The following is a 7,487-nucleotide window of genomic DNA, read 5'->3' as shown; positions in this document are numbered from 1 at the left end:
TCTACTGTTAAATTCTGCTACATACTGTACATATACTGTATCGAGAATATGTTTTGTTCTGTGTATTGTATTGTATTGTATTGTATTGACCCCCTTCTTTTTGACGCTCACTGCACGCCAACCTACCTGGAAAGGGTTCTCTCTTTGAGCTGCCTTTCCCGAGGTTTCTTCTATTTTTTCCCTGCTGAGGTTTGTCTTCTTAGAGAGTCAAGGCTTGGGGGCTGTCAAGAGGCAGGGCCTGTTAAAGCCCATTGCGGCACTCCTTGTGTGATTTTGGGCTATACACAAATAAATTGTATTGTATTGTATTGTATATATATAAACTATTCGCCATATTCCTTCTGAAATATTATAATAGAAATATAAATGTTTTCTAGATTACATGACTTCATTTAAGTTGTGTTATAATATATGTACACGCTGTATATTATCATTTTAAAGTAAAAGCCACATTTTCACTGTTTGAAGATTGTGACTGATAAATGTTAAAGGGTCAAAACCCAGCTTAAAAATAAAAAAATATAAAGGGTCAAAACCCATCTTGAAAATAAATTGCGCAACAATAAAATGGAATTTCGTTCCCCTCCTCCTACCAATTACAAAAGCCACAAAATTAAAATCCTCCTGTCTTTGCCTTTTTCCAGATAAAATTTCTTTCTTTACCTCTCCTCTGGCATTGTCAACATGCTTTTACAGAAACATTGCAATTTTGATTTTTCTTTTATTTCTATTGAAATTCAACATGCCATTGAAATTACAGCCTGATATCTTTTTTATCGTGTATGCAGTGAAAACCATTCAATTGCAGATTTACGCCCCACTTAAGGTGTTCAGAACAAAACGCATGAGCTGCTGTAATGAGTATTAGATGATTGCTGCTTGCTATAAGTTTTTGTTTACAGCATTCCAATTTTTAGTCAGATGATAACATATATTTATGAGTATCATATGGTAATTTTTTTCTTTTGAAATACATTTTTACAAAACAGTACATTGCTTTATTTTGCTTCACAGCATGAATTTCAGTCATTGTAAAAGCCAGTTTTCATTGTTACCTTTCCTAAGACATTTTGACAATACTCATTATTTTTCATTTGGCTTTTAGACCTAGAGGACGCTCATTCTTCAGTTTCAATATATTGAAAGATGATATAACTGCAGCATCGCCAACTTTTATTTATGTTCAAACACCACAGTCAGAAAAAAAAAACAGTAAACTATAAGAAAGTGGAGAGAGCTCCCATCTCAAGGATATGTAATGGATTCACAAGCCAGCCAGCAAAGTAGTTGATATACACTAAAGCTTGATGCATATACACCTGACTTGTCAAAATAAAATATGACAGTTACCGGATACTCGGCAAAGCAGGCACACCCTGTGCTCTGATTGTACACATTTATGGTTCTACATATGAAAAATATGTTCTACTATTTGAGTCAATTTTTGGCTTCCAGCTGTGCTCCCTGCATCCTTATTGTAAAATTCATTTCAAAGTACTATGAATTTAGATAGCCATTGGTTATGCAAATTCAAATCACCGATATCATGTGTATTATTGTTTGCTTTGTTAACGTTCTTTGGGTAAAAGTGCATGCTGAATTTTATAAAAAATATTAATATACAGGGAGCGGCACGGTGGCGCAGTGCTAGCGCTGCTGCCTCGCAGTTAGGAGACCCAGGTTCGCTTCCCAGGTCCTCCCTGCGTGGAGCTTGCATGTTCTCCCCGTGTCTGCGTGGGTTTCCTCCGGGCGCTCCGGTTTCCTCCCACAATCCAGAGACATGCGGGTTAGGTGGATTGGCGATTCTAAATTGGCCCTAATGTGTGCTTGGTGTGTTTGTGTGTGTCCTGCGGTGGGTTGGCACCCTGCCCAGGATTGGTTCCTGCCTTGTGCCCTGTGTTGGCTGGGATTGGCTCCAGCAGATCCCCGTGACCCTGTCTTCGGATTCAGCGGGTTAGAAAATGAATGGATGGATTAATATACAGTTACCATTTATTTGATGGCCTGAAGAAATGTTTAAAAAGGGAACACATTTGCCATTTGCAAATATTTAGGTACCCTTTCAGTTATAAGGTCTTAAAACTCAAGTTGTTAGTCTATTTTCATAAAGAGTTGTCATTAGGAATTGTCAGCCAATGTTTCAAACATTCTACAAACCATGCATTCAACTACGCAACTAATGCCAGATCTGAAAATGAAACCTACTGATGCCCACAAAGTAGGGAAAGGCTGTAAGAAGATATCAAAGTACTTTCAGTCAGCAATTTCCATAGTCTAAAATGTCACTAAGAAATGGCAGTTAAGAGGAACTGTGGAGGTCAATACAAGATGTGGACAACCAAGAAAACTCAAAATAAAAATTCAAAGCAAAACACAGCAAGGCACAACATGTTTCAGGATTACTACTCCTTTACCAGGGCCAGACAAAGAGGAATATAAAGTGTGACAGATAGGGGGCGCTGTCGTCCCCTTGACCCCTCAGACCAGATGTCAGACACCAGATAAAAGTCCAAATGTTGACTTTATTCATACAATAAAGTGCACAAAGCACCTTCACCTCCACTATACTTAATAATACAATAATAAATCAATAAACAAATACACAATTCACAATCCTCCACACCTCCCAGCAGCTCAGTCACCCTTCCTCCCAACTCGGCTCACTGCTGGGATCTACCATAGTCCTTTTAAAGTACTTGACCCGGAAATGTTTCTGTCCCTCAGTCCATGTGACTTTATAACACTTCCAGGTCGGGTGAAAACTCCTTTTCTTTCTTCAGCCTGGAAGTACTTTATTTCTTCCGTCCTTGTGATGAGGTAGTACTTTTGGGTTATAATGAAAATATAAATCCTTGTGCCTCCCTGCAGCGTCCCCTGGTGGCCCCCATGGTATCCAGCAGGACTGTGAAGGAAAACTCCAAGGTCCATGATGCTCTGCTGGAATTCAGGCCATCTCCACATTGCAGGAATAAGCTGCCGGCCATATTCCACAAAAAATATAAATATATTACTTGCATCTCATTAAAGCTTTTATATTCTAAATACAGTAAATATATGCTTAAGACAAGCAAAAAAACTGACAGATAGAACAACCTGTATACTGTTACAGAAGTTATAGAAAACCTGCTATGACTGAAAGGGACCTACAGAAAGGTTAAGCTGAGAAAGAAGTGGTGGTGCATTGCTTTACTGTGCAGTCTTATGTACATGGCCTTCATGGAAGGAAACCTTGCTTGCATCTCATTAACGAAATATACATATATATATGTGTATGTGTGTGTGTGTATATATATATATATATATATATATATATATATATATATATATATATATATATATATATATATATATATATATATATATATATATATATATATGTATATATATATACAGTGGAACCTCGGTTTGCGAGCATAATTCGTTCTGGAAACATGCTCGCAATCCAAAACACTCGTATATCAAGGCAAATTTCCCCATAAGAAATAATGGAAACTCAAGATGATTCGTTCCACAACCCAAAACTATTAATATAAAAATGATTAAGACAAAATCTAAAGTAAAATACATAATAAAAATTAACCTGCACTTTACCTTTAAAAAGAATCATGGCTGGTGTGAGTTTCTAAACACATGTGGGATTCCACCCAACAGGAAGACACGCGGAAGAGTGTCCCAAAGCAATCGCAGTCTCCCAGCGCTGTAGCAGTTCACCGTATAAGCGCATCCAAAAAGATCGCAGACATGCTATAAGCGCCTGTCATCAATGGGTCATACAAGGAACATTATAAAGATCCCGCTGCAATAAATAACAGCGCTGTTGCTGTTTCAAGCTGAATAAAACTAGTGTTAAAGTACTGAGACTCAGCTTCGTGTTTTGGGGAGCAAGATGGGGACTCGACTTCACAGCGCACACACACACAGTCACAATGCTGTAGTAAACAGAGAGACGCGCTGGGCGAGCGAGATAAGGAGAGAGAGACGTGCTGTAAACAGATACGCGCTGGGGGAGCGAGATAAGGAGAGAGAGAGAAACGCGCTGTAAACAGAGAGACGCGCTGGGCGAGCAAGCAAGATAAGGAGAGAGAGAGAGACGCGCTGTAAACAGAGAGACGCGCTTGGCGAGCAAGCAAGCAAGATAAGGAGAGAGAGGTGCTGGGCAAGGGAGCGAGATATTGAGAGAGAGAGAAGAACCATCAGCTTAGTTGTGATCACATGACGCTCAGCAGACAAAGTGTATCCATACTGCTCGTATTGCAAGACATCGCTCGTTTATCAAGTCAAAATTTATTAAAAATTTTTGCTCGTCTTGCAAAACACTCGTAAGCCAAGTTACTCGTAAACCGAGGTTCCACTGTATATATATATATATATATATATATATATATATATATATATATATATATATATATATATATATATATATATATATATATATATATACTGTACATACTAGGGGGCTTCACTCGCCAACCCCCAGGTTTGGTTAACCAGATATGCAATTTAAAGAGACTGTTATTTTCATGGGAATTGTTACAAATTCATTATTTTCACTTTTACTTTAAAACTTCAGTAAAAGCAATATTTCGAATAAACTTTTCTTTAAGATCGCATTGAATTTTGATTCCGTGTTTGGACTTAGATCATTACAACACAACATACAGTGGTGTGAAAAACTATTTGCCCCCTTCCTGATTTCTTATTCTTTTGCATGTTTGTCACACAAAATGTTTCTGATCATCAAACACATTTAACCATTAGTCAAATATAACACAAGTAAACACAAAATGCAGTGTTTAAATGATGGTTTTTATTATTTAGGGAGAAAAAAAATCCAAACCTACATGGCCCTGTGTGAAAAAGTAATTGCCCCCTTGTTAAAAAATAACCTAACTGTGGTGTATCACACCTGAGTTCAATTTCCGTAGCCACCCCCAGGCCTGATTACTGCCACACCTGTTTCAATCAAGAAATCACTTAAATAGGAGCTGCCTGACACAGAGAAGTAGACCAAAAGCACCTCAAAAGCAGGATAATGCACTATGTCACAAAGGTCGAATCATTTCAAATTGGTTTCTTAAACATGACAATGAGTTCACTGTACTAAAATGGCCCCCACAGTCACCAGATCTCAACCCAATAGAGCATCTTTGGGATGTGGTGGAACGGGAGCTTTGTGCCCTGGATATGCATCCCACAAATCTCCATCAACTGCAAGATGCTATCCTATCAATATGGGCCAATATTTCTAAAGAATGCTTTCAGCACCTTGTTGAATCAATGCCACGTAGAATTAAGGCAGTTCTGAAGGCGGTCAAACACTGTATTAGTATGGTGTTCCTAATAATCCTTTAGGTGAGTGTAGATTGTTATTGTTCTTTTTTGCATTCTTTTCTCTCTAACGGTTTTGGGTCTTTTTTCAATGCGCTGCTCTTTCTTCTTAGCTTAGTTGTTGACGTGTCATCTAGAACATATACAATTATTGTCCTGGTAAAATTTATAAGAGCTGAAAGCGCAGGAAGTGTGTCTCGCAAAAATATTCACACGACTGAGAGGTTAGATGACTGTGATCTTGTTTGAAAATGGTTGTAAGCAGGGCGTGACTTGAAAGAATCTCATGTTAGAAGTCTCCGTCTCGCAGGACTTCATTCCAAAAAGTCACATCTTGTCCCAAGATTTTTTTATTATAATATATATATATATATATATATATATATATATAAAAGATGGTTTCTACAGCAAGATAACAAACCAAAACAAGCTTCAAAATTTACTGAAGTAACTAAAAAAAAAGATGAAGATTTTGTATTGGCCAAACCTAAACATCATTGAGTATCTGTGGGTAGTTCTTAAATATACTATGTGCACAAGACAGCCCAAGATTATCTCACAGCTGGAAGTGATCTGCAAGGAACAATGAGAAAAAAAATTCCGAAACAAGAATTCAAAGGCTCATAACTGGCTACAGGGTTGTTATTAAGTACTGACTTAGTTGGGTGCCCCAAGTTTTGCAAATGCCACTTTTACTCTTTTATTATAATTATTTTCTTTTTAACATTTTTAATTCATTGAATAAATTATAACTTTCATTATCATTTTCATAAAATATCATTGTTTTAGTTTGCATGTTTTTGAAGTAGTGTTTCCTATTTTTTACTTTAAATGTCAACGAATTATATAATTTGATCCAAACTTTTGCATGGGACTTCACATAATAATTATCATATTATCGTTCCAGACCCTGACTATGGTATCTTTCAGCATTATTTCCTTTATTTTCCATATTTGATTGTAGCATAGGTTTTAAATTATTGACTCTAATATCTAGACTAGCTTAAAAAGTCGGATTCGTAGGTTGACTGTAACTTTGCACAGAAGGGTATCTTTATTTGTTTATTTTTTATTAATTTTTTGTGCATATAGCCCTTTTTATTATGATTTATGTATATGACCCTTTCATTAAATTTTTCCAACAATATAATTGTAGAATATAAATCTCTTAATTATTTTATATGGAAAAATAATCTTCATTATATAAGGAAATCCACCCAAAAATAAAGTGGAATGAATGTTTTAGATCTTTACAGTAAATATAATATTTAAAATAAACCGGTTAAGATGCGTGATGCATGCTAATTTAGAATCTCATTCCAAAACTAGTGTCTCAAAATATAGGCAATTTAGATTTTTTGTTAAGATATACCGTCACATAAACAAACTCCCAATGGGATGTTCTAATTTTCACAAGCAGACTTTGTTGTCACAGATGTTAATTTACAAACATAATGTTTCATCCTTGTTGAATATTACATTTGAGACAACATTGATAATAAACATAAAAAACAACAGTTTATTTTTACACCCACAATTTAATTATGATATTTGGTTGTTCAATCAGTTATTAAATATGAAGAGCAGGTTGTCTTACATTGAAATTTTAGATACATTTCAAATTCCTGCCTCCCATGTTGAACTTTCCACCATTGTTAGTGCAATTCCTGTCGAGGTGATCACTTTTATCAACAGACATGCAGATTTGTTATTGTGCACCCTCACTCTTAATTTGAATTATTTATATATAGAAAACATTACACTTTTTGACAGAAAATGTAACACTCAATAAGGAAATGGTGTAAGCATTGTATAATACCTTCATTTATTTCCTTTTGTATTGCAAAATTTGATATTACTGACTAGAAAACTGGTAGGACAACCCCAAACCAATGTCAATCAATCAATCAACATTTATTTATTTATATAGCACATATTCATACAAAAAAATGTAGCTCTTATAAATTATATATATTATTATATTAAGTCACTTATAGAACTGTACAAATAATGACCTAGTTAAGCTATCTCTGGCCAAATTTAACAATTGTTGATGGACAGATTTCATATACCCCACAACTAAATGGGTAACCCGTCCTCCACTGTTTATTACATTTACATTTCAATTTCAGTGGTGTTTGAATTCATTAAGTAACATG

Source organism: Polypterus senegalus, chromosome 13 (assembly GCF_016835505.1).
Source record: "Polypterus senegalus isolate Bchr_013 chromosome 13, ASM1683550v1, whole genome shotgun sequence".
Lineage (NCBI taxonomy): Eukaryota > Metazoa > Chordata > Cladistia > Polypteriformes > Polypteridae > Polypterus > Polypterus senegalus.
The sequence above is the reverse complement of the archived record's forward strand: the minus strand, read 5'-3'. Positions refer to the sequence as shown.